At 39.7% G+C, this 14070-nt stretch overlaps 1 pseudogene; it reads right to left on the reverse strand.

Annotated features, from left to right (window-relative positions):
* Positions 1-9930: 9930 nt before the first annotated feature.
* LOC100676502 (CYFIP-related Rac1 interactor B-like) lies at positions 9931-11180 on the reverse strand (annotated as a pseudogene).
* Positions 11181-14070: the final 2890 nt, after the last annotated feature.

The following is a 14070-nucleotide window of genomic DNA, read 5'->3' on the forward strand; positions in this document are numbered from 1 at the left end:
TTCCGTCTCTTGGGCTTTTAGTTATCATGTGACCTTGGTGTTCTTCATTCTCCTTGGATCCAGGTGGGTTGAGACCAATTGATGCATCTTAGATGGCCGCTTGTTAGCATTTAAGACCCCAGATGCCACATTTCAAAGTGGGATGCATAACGTTTTCATAATAGAATTCTTTTGCCAATTGACTTAGAAGTCCCCTTAAACCATGGTCCCCAAACCCCCGCCCTTGCTCCGCTGACCTTTGAAGCATTCAGTTTATCCCAGAAACTTCTTTGCTTTTGGTCCAGTCCAGTTGAGCTGAGCTTCCATGTATTGAGTATTGTTCTTCCCTTCACCTAAAGCAGTTCTTATCTACTAATTAATCAGTAAAAAACCCTCTCCCACCCTCCCTCCCTCCCCCCCTCGTAACCACAAAAGTATGTGTTCTTCTCAGTTTATACTATTTCTCAAGATCTTATAATAGTGGTCTTATACAATATTTGTCATTTTGCCTCTAATTTCGCTCAGCATAATGCCTTCCAGGTTCCTCCAAGTTATGAAATGTTTCAGAGATTCGTCACTGTTCTTTATCGATGCGTCGTATTCCATTGTGTGAATATACCACAATTTATTTAACCATTCATCCGTTGATGGACACCTTGGTTGCTTCCAGCTTTTTGCTATTGTAAACAGAGCTGCAATAAACATGGGTGTGCATATATCTGTTCGTGTGAAGGCTCTTAGTTCTCTAGGGTATATTCCGAGGAGTGGGATTTCTGGCTTGTATGGCAGTTTTATTTCTAACTTTTTAAGAAAATGCCAGATAGATTTCCAAAGTGGTTGTACCATTTTACATTCCCACCAGCAGTGTATAAGAGTTCCAATCTCTCCGCAGCCTCTCCAACATTTATTATTTTGTGTTTTTTGGATTAATGCCAGCCTTGTTGGAGTGAGATGGAATCTCATCGTAGTTTTAATTTGCATTTCTCTAATGGCTAATGATTGAGAGCATTTTCTCATGTATCTGTTGGCTGCCTGAATATCTTCTTTAGTGAAGTGCATGTTCATATCCTTTGCCCACTTCTTGATTGGGTTGTTTGTCTTTTTGTGGTTGAGTTTTGACAGAATTATAGATTTTAGGGATCAGGCGCTGGTCGGAGATGTCATAGCTGAAAATTCTTTCCCAGTCTGTAGGTGGTCTTTTTACTCTTTTGGTGAAGTGTTTAGATGAGCATAGGTGTTTGATTTTTAGGAGCTCCCAGTTATCTGGTTTCTCCTGGTCATTTTTGGTAATGTTTTGTATTCTGTTTATGCCCTGTATTAGGGCTCCTGACGTTTTCCCTATTTTTTCTTCTATGATCTTTATCATTTTAGTCTTTATGTTTAGGTCTTTGATCCACTTGGAGTTAGTTTTTGTGCATGGTGTGAGGTATGGGTCCTGTTTCATTTTTTTGGAAATGGATATCCAGTTATGCCAGCACCATTTGTTAAAAAGACTATCTTTTCCCCAATTAACTGACACTGGGCCTTTGTCAAATATCAGCTGCTCATATGTGGATGGATTTCTATCTGGGTTCTCAATTCTGTTCCATTGGTCTATGTGTCTGTTGTTGTACCAGTACCAGGCTGTTTTGACTACTGTGACTGTATAATAGGTTCTGAAATCAGGTAGAGTGAGGCCTCCCACTTTCTTCTTCTTTTCCAGTAATGCTTTGCTTATCCGTCCTCAAGTTCTTTTGCTCGATTCTCTCATGGAAGCCCATGGCACACGAGCCCTCGAGGGAGGCAACTGACTCTGCTGCTGCTGCTGGGACCCTCCTGAAATAAGGTCCTCTGCCACTGTACCAGCCAGATTTGCCATTGCAGCTGTTCCTGTGGCTTTACAGTCCCTGACAGATTGGCTGCTAGGATGTGGCCCTGAGACAGGGACAGCGACCCCTCTCCCCCAACCTGGCTTTGTTTGGCTGCCTGGGGCATAGTTGTGCCCAGAATCTCAACTGGGCTTTTATTAAAGCTGCTTCTTCAGCTTTCTATCCTAACCACCCACCTCCATGTTATTGTCGTTATTCACGTTGTTGTTAGCTGCCCTGGAGTCTGCCTGACTCGTGGCGACCTCATGCACAATGGAACGAAATGTTGCCTGGTCCTGTGCCATCCTCATGATCAGTTGAGGATTGAACCGTTGTGAATCATAGGTTTTTTTGTGTGTGTGTGTGTGTGTGTGTGCTTTAAGTGAAAGTTTACAGACCATATTAGTTTCTCTTTAAACAATTAATACACATATTGTTTTGTGACATTGGTTGCCAACCCCTTGATGTGTCAACACTCTCTCCTCCACCCTGGGTTCCCTGTTTCCACTTGCCCAGTTTTCCTGTCCCTTCCTGCCTTCTTGTCTTTGCTTTTGGGCTGGTGTGTCCATTTAGTGTTGTATACATGATTGAACTACAAACCATGTTCCTCACATGTGTTATTTTTTGCCCTACAGACATGTCTAATCTTTGGCTGAAAGGTGAACTTCGGGAGTGACTTCAGTGCTGAGTTAAAAGGGTGTCTGGGGACATACCCTCAGGATTTCTCTATCTCTGTCAGATGAGCAAGTCTGGTCTTTTGTGTGTGAGTGTGAATTTGTCCATAGAGTTTTCATTGATCTTCAGAAGTAGATTTCCAAGCTTTTCTTCCTAGTCCGCCTCAGTCTGGAAGTTTCACTGAAACCTGCTCAGTATCATAGCAGCTGCGGATACACTATTTCTTTTTTTAAATGAAAGCTGATTTCTATTTTATCATCAAAAGCCATTCTTTTTTTTCATTTTTATTGTGCTTTATTTGAAAGTTTGCGAATCAAGTCAGTCTCTCATACAAAAATTTATATACACCTCGCTATATACTTCTAGTCGGTCTCGCCCTAATGAGACAGCAAACTCTTTCTCTCCATCCTCTGTTTCCATGTCCATTCAGCCAGCTTCTGTCCCCCTCTGCCTTCTCAACTCCCCTCCAGACAGGACCTGCCGACATAGTCTAATGTGTCCACTTAAGCCAAGAAACTCACTCCTCACCAGTATCTTTTTCTATCCCATAGTCCAGCCCAAGCCCTGTCTGAAGAGTTGGCTTTGGGAATGGTTCCTGTCTTGGGCTAACAGACGGTCTGGGGACCATGATCCCTGGGGTCCTTCTAGTCTCAGTCAGACCATTAAGTCTCGTCTTTTTACCAGAATTTGAGGTCTGCATTCCACTGCTCTCCTGCTCCCTCAGGAGTTCTCAGGGCAGTCATTGGTTGTAGCTGGGCACCATCTAGTTCTTCTGGTCTCAGGCTGATGTAGTCTTTGATTTATGTGGCCCTTTCTGTCTCTTGAGCTCATAATTACCTTGTGTCTTTGGTGTTCTTCATTCCCCTTTGATCCAGGTGGGTTGAGACCAATTGATGCATCTTAGATGGCCGTATGCTAGGGTTTAAGACCTCAGATGCCACTCTCCAAAGTGGAATGCAGAATGTTTTCTTAATAGATTTCATTATGCCAATTGACTTAGATGTCCCCTGAAACCATGGTCCCCAAACCCCTGCCTCTGCTACGCTGGCCTTCGAAGCATTCGATTTATTCAGGAAACTTCTTTGCTTTTGGTTTAGTTCAGTTGTGCTGACCTCTCCTGTATTGTGTGTTGTCTCTCCCTTCACCTAAAATAGTTCTTGTCTACTATCTAATCCTCTCCCTCCCTTCCTTCCCACTCTCATAACCATCAAAGAATATTTTCTTCTCTGTTAAAACTATTTTTGAGTTCTTATAATAGTGAATAGTGGTCTCACACAATATTTGTCCTTTTGCAGCTGACTAATTTCACCCAGCATAATGCCTTCCAGAATCCTCCATGTTATTAAATGTTTCACGGATTCATCATTGTTCTTTATTGATGCCTAGTATTCCATTGTGTGAATATACCATAATTCATTTATCCATTCATCCGTTGATAGGCACCTTGGTTGCATCCATCTTTTTGCTATTGTAAACAGTGCTGCAATGAACATGGGTATGCATACATCTGATCGTGTAAAGGCTCTTATTTCTCTGGGGTATATTCCAAGGTGTAGGATTGCTGGATCATATGTTAGTTCTATTTCTAGTGCCAAATTTACTTCCAAAGTGGTTGTACCATTTGACATTCCCACCAGCAGTGTATAAGTGTTCGAGTCTCTCCACAACCTCTGTGACTTTTATTATTTTGTATTTTTTGGATTAATGCCAGCCTTGTTGGAGTGAGATGGAATCTCATTGTAGTTTTGATTTGCATTTCTCTAATGGCTAATGATCGTGAGCATTTCCTCATGTATCTGTTAGCTACCTGAATGTCATCTTTAGTGAAGTGCCTGTTCATATCCCTTACCCATTTTTTAATTGGGTTATTTGTCTTTTTGTTGTTAAGGTTTTGCAGTATCATGTATATTTTAGAGATCAGGAGCTGATCGGAAATATTATAGCCCAACACTTTTTCCCAGTCTGTAGGTAATCTTTTTACTCTTTTGGTGAAGTCTTTGAATGAGCATAGGTATTTGATTTTTAGGAGCTCCCAGTTTTTTTTTTTTTTTTAGTTACTTAGTTTCTCTTCTGGTGTCTGGCATTGTTAGTAATATTTTGTATACAGTTTATGCCATGTATTAGGGCTCCTAGTGTTGTCCTTATTTTTTCTTCCATGATCTTTATCATTTTAGATTTTATATTTAGGTCTTTGATCCATTTTGAGTTAGTTTTTGTGCATGGTGTGAGGTATGGTATGGGTCTTGTTTCAATTCTTTTGCAGATGGATATCCAGCTATGCCAGCACCATTTGTTAAAGAGACTGTCTTTTCCCCGTTTAACTGACTTTCAGCCTTTGTCAAATATCAACAGCTCATATGTGGATGGATTTATGTCTGGGTTCTCAATTCTGTTCCATTGTAGTTTTGTTTTGCATTTCTTTGATGGCAAATGATCGTAAGCATTTGGTTTCTTGCAGTAATGTCTTGTAGTTTTCTTTGTATAGGTCATTTACAGCTCCGGTAAGATTTATTCCTAAGTATTTTATCTTCTTGCAGGCTACTGTAAATGGTATTGATTTGGTGATTTCTTCTTCAATGTTCTCTTTGTTGGTGTAGAGGAATCCAACTGATTTTTGTATGTTTATCTTTTATCCTGATAATCTACTGAACTCTTTTATTAGTTTCAGTAGTTTTCTTGAGGATTCTTTAGGGTTTTCTGTGTCTAAGATCGTGTCATCTGCAAGTAGAGATACTTTTACTTCTTCTTTGCCAATCTGGATGTGCTTTATTTCTTTATCTAGCCTATTTGCTCTGTCCAGGACATCCAGCACGATATTGAGTAAGAGTGGTGATAAAGGGCAGCCTTATCTGGCTCCTATTCTCAAGGGGAATGCTTTCAGACTCTCTCCATTTAGGATGATGTTGGCTGTTGGCTTTGTATAAATGCCCTTTATTATGTTCAGGAATTTTCCTTCTATTCCTATTTTGCTGACTTTTTATCATGAATGGGTGTTGGACTTTGTCACATGCCTTTTCTGCATCAATTCATAAGATCATGTGGTTCTTCTCTTTTGTTTTATTTATATGATGGTTTACATTGATTGTTTTTCTAATATTGAACCATCCCTGTATACCTGGTATGAATCTCATGTTGTCATGGTGAATTATTTTTTTGATATGCTGTTGAATTCTATTGGCTAGAATTTTGTTGAGAATTTTTGCACCTAAGTTCATGAGAGATATAAGTCCTTACTGTTCTTTTTTTTGTGGTGCTTTTATCTGGTTTTGGTATTAGGGATAGGCTGGTTTCACAGAATGAGTATTCCATCCTTTTTTATGCTCTGAAATACCTTTAGTAGTAGTTGTGTTAACTTTTCCTGAAAGTTTGGTAGAACTCTCCAGTGAAGCTGTCTGGGCCAGAGCTTTTTTTTTTTGTTGTTGAGAGTTTTTAAATTACCTTTTCAATCTCTTCTTTTGTTATGGGTTTATTTAGTTGTTCAACCTCTGTGTTAGTTTAGGTAGATAGTGTGTTTCTAGAAATTCATCCATTTCTTCTAGGTTTTCAAACTTGTTAGAGTACAATATTTCATAGTAGCCTGATATGATTCTTTTAATTTCAGTAGGGTCTGTTCTGATATCACCCGTCTCACTTCTTATTCAGGTTATTTGCTCCCTCTCCAGTTTTTCTTTTGTCAGATTGGCCAGTGGTTTATCAACTTTGTTAATTTTTTCAAAGAGCCTACTTTTGGTCTTGTTAACTCCTTCAATTGTTTTTCTGTTCTCTGTTTCATTTAATTCTGCCCTAATTTTTATTATTTGCTTTATTCTGGCTCCTGAGGGTTTCTTTTGTTGCTCTCTTTCTATTTGTTCAAGTTGTAGGGATAATTCTTTGATTTTGGCCCTTTTTTCTTTTTGTATGTTTGCATTTATTGATATAAATTTACTTCTAAGCACTGCTTTTGCTATGTCCCAAAGGTTCTGATAGGAAGTGTCTTCATTCTCTTTGGATTCTATGAATTTCTGTATTCCATCCTTAATGTATTCTATAACCCAGTCTTTTTTGAGCAGGGTATTGTTCAGTTTCCAAGCGTTTGATTTCTTTTCCCTGCTTTTTCTGTTATTGATTTCTACTTTTATGGCCCTATGGTCAGAGAAGATGCTTTATAATATTTCGGTGGTTCGTATTCTGCTAAGGCTTGCTATATGACCTCATATGTGGTCTATTCTAGAGAATGTTCCATGTGAGCTGGAAAAGAAAGTATACTTGACTGCTGTTGGGTGAGGTGTTCTGTATATGTCTATGAGGTCAAGTTGGTTGATTGTGGCCTTTAGATCTTCCATGTCTTTATTTTGCTTCTTTCTGGATGTTCAGTCCTTCACCGAAGGTGGTGTGTTGAAGTCTCCTGCTATAATTGTGGCACTGTCTATTTCACTTTTCAGTGCTGTTAGAATTTGTTTTATGTATCTTGCAGCCCTGTCATTGGGTGCATAAATATTTAATATGGTTCTATCCTCCTGGTATATTGTCTCTTTAATCTTTATTATACAGTGTCCTTCCTTATCTTTTGCAGTAGATTTAAATTTAAAGTTTATTTTGTCAGAAACTAATAGTGCCACTTCTGCTCTTTTTTCATTGTTGTTTGCGTCATATTTCTTCCCCATCCTTTGAATTTTTGTTTGTTTGTGTCTCTAAGTTTATGGTATGTCTGTTATAGGCAGCATATAGATGGATCATGTTTTTTAATCCATTCTGCCACTGTCTGTCTCTTTATTGTTGCATTTAGTCCATTTACATTCAGCATAATTATGGAAGGTGTGAGTTTAGTGCTGTCATTTTGATTTTTTTTTTTGTGTTGTTGACAGTTTCTTTTCCCCACTTAATTTTTTGTTCTGAGTAGTTTACATATTGTCTTTTCCTCTTAATCATTGTTGTTGATTTTGTTCTTGCTAAGTCTTTGTTGTTTTCTTGTATTTTATTTTGATGGGTAAGTTTGTTAGTTTCCTTTGTGGTTACCTTAATATTTACCCCCATTTTTCATATTTAAAACTAACTTTTATTTCTTTATATCACCTTGACTTCCTCTCCATATGAAAGATCAATGACTACATTTCTTAGTCCCTCTTTATTGTTTTAGTATTGTCTTCTTTTACATAATGGCATTTTTTTCCCCTTTTTTGAGCATTTTTTTTACCTTGGTTTATTTTTGTGATTTCCCTATCTGGGTTGACATCTGGTTGTTCTGTCCTGTGTTCTAGTCTTGGGTTGATATCTGATATTATCGGTTTTCTAACCAGAGAACTCCCTTTAGTATTTCTTGTAGTTTTGGTTTGGTTTTTACGAATTCCCTGAAGTTCTGTTTATCTGGAAATGTCCTAATTTCGCCTTCATATTTGAGAGACAGTTTTGCTGGATATATGATTCTTGGGTGACAATTTTTTTTTCTTTCAGTGCTTTATGTAAGTTATCTGATTGTCTTCTCGCCTGCATAGTTTCTGCCGAGTAGCCTGAGCTTATTCTTATTGACTTTCCTTTGTAGGTGACTTTTTGTTTATCCCTAGCCTGCCTTAAAATTCTCTCTTTACCTTTGGTTTTGGCAAGTTTGATTATAATATGTCTTGGTGACTTTCTTTTGAGATCTACCTTATGTGGAGTTCGATGAGCATCTTGGATAGATATCTTCTCATCTTTCACTATATCAGGGAAATTTTCTGCCAACAAATCTTCAACAATTTTCTCTGTATTTTCTGTTATCCCTCCCTGTTCTGGTGCTCCAATCACTCATAGGTTATTTCTCTTGATAGGGTCCCACATGATTCTTAGGGTGTCTTCATTTTTTAAAATTCTTTTATCTAATTTTTTTTCAAATATATTGGTGCCAAGTGTTTTGTCTTCAGTCTCACTAATTCTGCCTTGCACTTTCTCAATTCTGCTCCTCTGACTTTCTATTTAGTTGTCTAATTCTGTAATTTTATTGTTAATCTGCATTTCTGTTTGCTATCTCTGTATGGATTCTTGTAGCGAAATACATTTTTCCTTATATTCTTGAATAACCTTTTTAATTTCTTCAACTGCTTTATCTGTGTGTTCCTTGGCTTGTTCTGTGTTTTGCCTGATCTTCTTCCCGATGCCTTGAAGAGTTCTGTGTATTAATCTTTTGTATTCTGCATCTGGTAATTCCAGGAAGACACCTTCATCCAGAAGATTCCTTGATTCTTTGTTTTGAGAGCTCGTTGAATTGATTGTGTTTTGCTTCTTTATGTGATTTGATATTGACTGTTGTCTCAGAGCCATCTATAAGTTATAGTATTAGTTTATTTTATGCTTGCTTACTGTATCCTAGTTTCTTGCTTTGTTTTGTTTTGATATGTCCAAATAGGTTGTTTAAGTGAGCTGGCTTGATTATTTTTGCCTTTGAAGCTCTAACATCCTGTCACCAGATGGCTAGAGCTGATACCAAGTATATGAGCCTAGGAGTCCACTCACTTTTCTTGTATGGATTTAGCTCATGTGTTCAGGTAGTTGGTTATCAAGTGTGTGGTACAGGCTCTGTCCTACAGTCTTAGGTACCAGTATCTAGTTGCAGCAGGGGGTCATGCTCTGAACAAGGCAGGGGGCTGACAACCATTCCCCAAGTGTCTATAAGGAAAGCACGTCCCTGTTCTCTAAAGCACACAGGTGGGTGGGTTCTGTAGCCAGCCTATGGGCACCCAATGCTTTTGGTTGTAAGGACTTGAAGGTACCACTTATCCTTGGACCCCTGTTGTGGGTGTCCTTTGCCCATTTTTTTAACTGGCTTATTTGTCTTCTTGTTGTTGAGCTTTTGCAGTATCACGTAGATTTTAGAGATCAGACACTGATCAGAAATGTCATAGCTGAAAACTTTTTCCCAGTCTGTAGGTAATCTTTTTACTCTTTTGGTGAAGCCTTTGGATGAGCATAGGTGTTTGATTTTTAGGAGCTCCCAGTTATCTAGTTTCTCTTCTGGTGTTTTCAACAGCCATTCTTTAAACATGAACATGCATATGTAATATTCTATGCATATTTTACAATTTTTAACATTAGTTAATAAAGGTTAAACACACAGCATATATCCCTACAAAAAAAATCAAAATGCAAACTTAAAACTTTAAACAAAAGTCTTACTAATTTAAGAAGAGTTGGGTACCATTATGTACAACACGGTTAATTTAACCATTTTCCTTTTGGCTGCACATAAAAAAAGACAGTAGAAAATAAAATGATTGAATAGCAGAATAGGCAGTTTTGCCATGCAGGAGAAGCGATATTAAATATTAGGTTTCTCAAAAAATTCACATTTAAAAATACTTAGTTCAAGTCACAGAATTTTTTTTAGTAGAGATCCCAATGCAATGCATGATTGGCTGCCTTAGATGGCTTGTTTGAAAGGACATTATCTCTTCGGAGCATGACTTTACTGATTTTGGCACAGAAAAGAAGTCTTAAGAACAAGAACATGATTAAAAAAGTGGGAAAAGGAACAAAGGAAAGAAATAAAAAGTAAGAATAAATGAGATAGTACTCGCAATCACTAAAAAACTGTGCGTTCTCGGTCATTGCAGAGGCTGTCTTCTTTCTGTAGCAAATGCTATAGAACTGCTATTTGGAGCATGGATGTAATTTGCTTGGAGGTAGTCTCGTCATTCAAACGTTTAGTTGTGTACCTGAGAGGATTTAGAAGACCTTCTACACTTTTTTTTTTTTCTACACTATTTGGAGGTTGGTCCTTAAGAACTTTGATACCTTTCATAGCAATTTTTTTGAAGTTTTGGCAAATGCTCCCTCTGAAGGTGCATGGTCATAGAGTATTATGACCCCCACCTTTGCCCGCAAGCAGAATGACACTGTCTCTTCGTTTGTAAATTTGCTTCTCTCTTCCGGTGTTTTGAGCATGACTCTGCACACAATAGCCACAGTGCTTAAATAATCTGTGGTATTTTCTATTGGTAAATTTTTCTTCTCTGATGCAAATTCTGTTGCGGCATCACTTGAGGTTTTTAGCGTTGGTGTTGCTTCAACATAAAACAAAGACATTCCATTTGCCAATTTATAATCTACTTCATTTTCTCCTTCTGCTGGAACATAGTTAATCTTCATATGACTCAATACTCTTCTATAATAGCTGAAATCATTCTGTATGGTGGGATTTGTCATCTTGAGTTCACCAGAATGGATTGTGAAATGAGGAATTTCTGCAAACTGTTTAGTGAGAGCCTGCTTTTGTTCTAGGTGCTGGGTGGGAGAACATGGGGTGTTGTCAAGGCTCCCGGCAGACCTTGTAATGAGAAAATTCTAACCTCTGAGAAAATTCACAAAATTTCTTTAATTTGCCTGGTAGTGGAACAACTGCACCCCATGCCTTCTCTTGCAACTTCTCATCTGCTGGGTGCAGGATTGCCTCCCTTATTTCATGGCCAGCTCCTCCACAGGATTGAGAGTCCTCCAAGATGCCTTTTGCATCTTTTAATACTACAATCACCAGATTATAAATTCCCTTCTCAGACTCTGTAGGCTGGGTATCTTCAAAATCAAGGAAAAAATTCGGCCCCTGCACAAGGTCTGTGCATGTCAAAACTTTAAGAAGATTCTACATATTAAGGTACTTTCAAAGTCCCCAAAAAGAAAAAGTGCTTCATGGTGGTCTATATCCCTGATGAGCACCTTAATGAGTTTATCCATGCCAGCAAACCCTCAGCGAGTGCTGGCCATTCTGTCCTCGTCCCTCCACCCTGCACTCCAGCCGCCAGGCTCTCTCAGCCCCGCTCCTCCGCCCTGCACGAGCGGCTCCTCAGCGGCGCTAGGGGGAGCCCCGGGCCGGGAACCGGGAGAGACTGCGACGGCCGACCGAGGCCTCTCCACACCTGCCCCTGTGGCGGAGCTGCCACCAGCCAGGCCGTGGCGGTAGCAGCCGCTCTGAGCCTGGGAGACAGTTTCCCGATGCTAAGGATCTGGAGGGTGTGCGTCTGTGTGTTTGCTTTTTTTTTTTTTTAAGCAGGCAGAAGAGTTTAACAGGGATGTACGTATGAGGCAGTGTGCATGTGTGTGTGAATGTGGTGGTGGGTATGTGTGTGGGCGTGTGTATGTGTGAGTGTAGGCATGTGCATGTGGGTGTGTGTGTATATGTGTACATGTGTGAGTGTGTGTATGTCTGGGTGAATATGTGTAGAGTGTGTGTGTCTGCATGTATGTGAGTGTGAATGTGTATATGTGGGTATAACGTGTAGAAGTATGTGCATGTGTGCATGACTGAGTATATGTGTGTTTGTGTGTGTGAGAGAGAGTGTGTGTAAATTCTCATTAGCTGCTGTTGAGTAGGGCGATGCCATACGTGATGGATCAGACAATTGTGACCCACAGGGTTCTCATTTTCAGAAGTAGGTCACGAGGCTTTTCTTCCTAGTCCGTCTTAGGCTGGAAGCTCTGCTGAAACCTGCTCACCATTGTAGCAACACACAAACCTCGGATGACAGGGGGGTGGTGGCTTTGGCTGGGAATTCAACCTGTGTCTCCTGCATGGACGGCGAGAATTCTACCACTGAGCCACCTCATGTAAATGTTTAAAAAAAAAAAAAAAAAGGCCCTTTGCTTACCTTTACTTTTCCCCTACGCATTGCTTTTGAGTCGATTCTGATTCGTGGCAACCATACTGGACAGAGTGGCACCGCCCCTCAGGGTTTCCATGGAGCGGCTGTTAGATTAGACCTGCCAACATTTTGGTTAGTAGCGGTAGCTCTTAACCACTTCACCACCAAGAGTTTAAATAACCAAAGAGCTGACTGGCCTCAATCAGTATTCCTTTTGGATTCGCCCCAGTTAATGGCTTTATCTTATTGTTCACATGCCTTTGGCTCATTTTCTTGCAAGAAAAATGAAGCCTGCTCACTCTCAGAGGAAATAGGGCGCAGGATTTTCACCCATGGATTAATCTGGATTCAGCTCATCTTTACTTACATCCCTGGCCCTAGATTAAACAAACAAATCAACCTGGCTTTCACCACCCTTGAGTCTAGCCAGTTCTGACACTGATCATAAGGAGCAGGGAAAGGGACTAACATTTCTCCAGCATTTATTATTTGACAGGCACCATGTTAGTCACTTTATAGATGAAGAAACTGAGACCCAGTGAGGTTAAATACCTTGCCCTAAGTCACACAACCAGGAAATGATGGGACTGGAATTCAAACCACCCTGCGTTCTTTCCACTAACCACATTGCCTTGCGATAACTTGTGGGAGACTCAGGGAATTTTTACTTTGATTCTGCTCCCAAATCATTTTTTAAAAAATATTTTATTGTGTTTTAAGATAAAGTTTACATAGCAAATTAGATCCCTATTTAACAACTTCTATACAAATTGTTCCATGACATTGGTTACAATTTTCACAATGTGTCAGCATTCTCATTCTGCCTCCAAATCTCGACCAAACCTTGATGAGGCCAAATGTAGCTCAAGTGATCATAACCAAAACCCAAAACCAAACCCATTGCCATCAAGTCAATTTCGACACATAGCAACCCTATAGAACAGAGTAGAACTGCCCCATAGGGCTCCCAAGGAGCAGCTGGTGGATTCGAACTGCTGACCTTTTTGTTAACAGCCGAGCTCATAGCCACTGTGTTACCAGGCCTCCCAAGTGATCATAGAGGTCTTTAAAAAAAAGAAAAGAAGGAAGGAAGGAAAGGAGGGAGGAAGGACAGAAGGAAGGAGAGGGCTTTTGGGGAAAGAAGCAAGATGCCAGACTCTTCACAAAATTTAAATGTAAAAGCTAGCAAAACTACAATAACGAAATACCTCCCCCACACCAACTAAACAATGATGAGGTTAGAAACTGTTATGGATTGAATTGTGCTCCTCAAAATCTATGTTGAAGTCCTAACCTTGGTACCTGTGAACACGACCTTGTTTAGAAATGGGGTCTTTGAAGATGTTATCAGTTAACATGAGGTCATACAGGAGTAAGGTGGGTCCTAATCTAATCTGAGTGAAGTCTTATAAAAGTAGAGGAAAGACACAGACACAGAGGGAAGACAGCTATGTGACCACGGAGTTATGCTGCAGCTACAAACCAGGTAATAACTGGGGCTACCAGAAGCCGAAACGAGCCCTGGTGGCACAGTGTTGAAGCACTTGGCTGCTAACTGAAAAGTTGGCCATTCAAACCCACCAGTGGCTCCATGGAAGAAAGATAAGGCAGTCTGTTTTTGTAAAGATTACAACCTTGGAAAACCTACAGTTGCTATGAGTTAGAACTGACTCGACGGCAATGGGTTGTTAACGGGCCAGAAGCTGAGAGAGACAAAAAAGGATCTTCTTCTAGAGTCTTGAGAGAGAATACTGCTGTGCTGACACCCTGAATTAGGGGTACCAGCCTCTGGAACTCTGAGACAATAATTTTTTTTTTTTTTTACTGTGTTTTTGATGCAGGCTTACACAGCAGTTTAGGTTCCCATTCGACAATTTCTACGCAAGTTGTTCAGTGACATTGGTTACATATTTCACAAAGCATGAACATTTTCATTATTTCCGTTCTGGTTATTCTGTTTTCATTGATCTAGTTTCCCTGCCCCC

This window comes from Loxodonta africana, chromosome 3 (genome assembly GCF_030014295.1).
Source record: "Loxodonta africana isolate mLoxAfr1 chromosome 3, mLoxAfr1.hap2, whole genome shotgun sequence".
NCBI classification, from domain to species: Eukaryota; Metazoa; Chordata; class Mammalia; order Proboscidea; family Elephantidae; genus Loxodonta; species Loxodonta africana.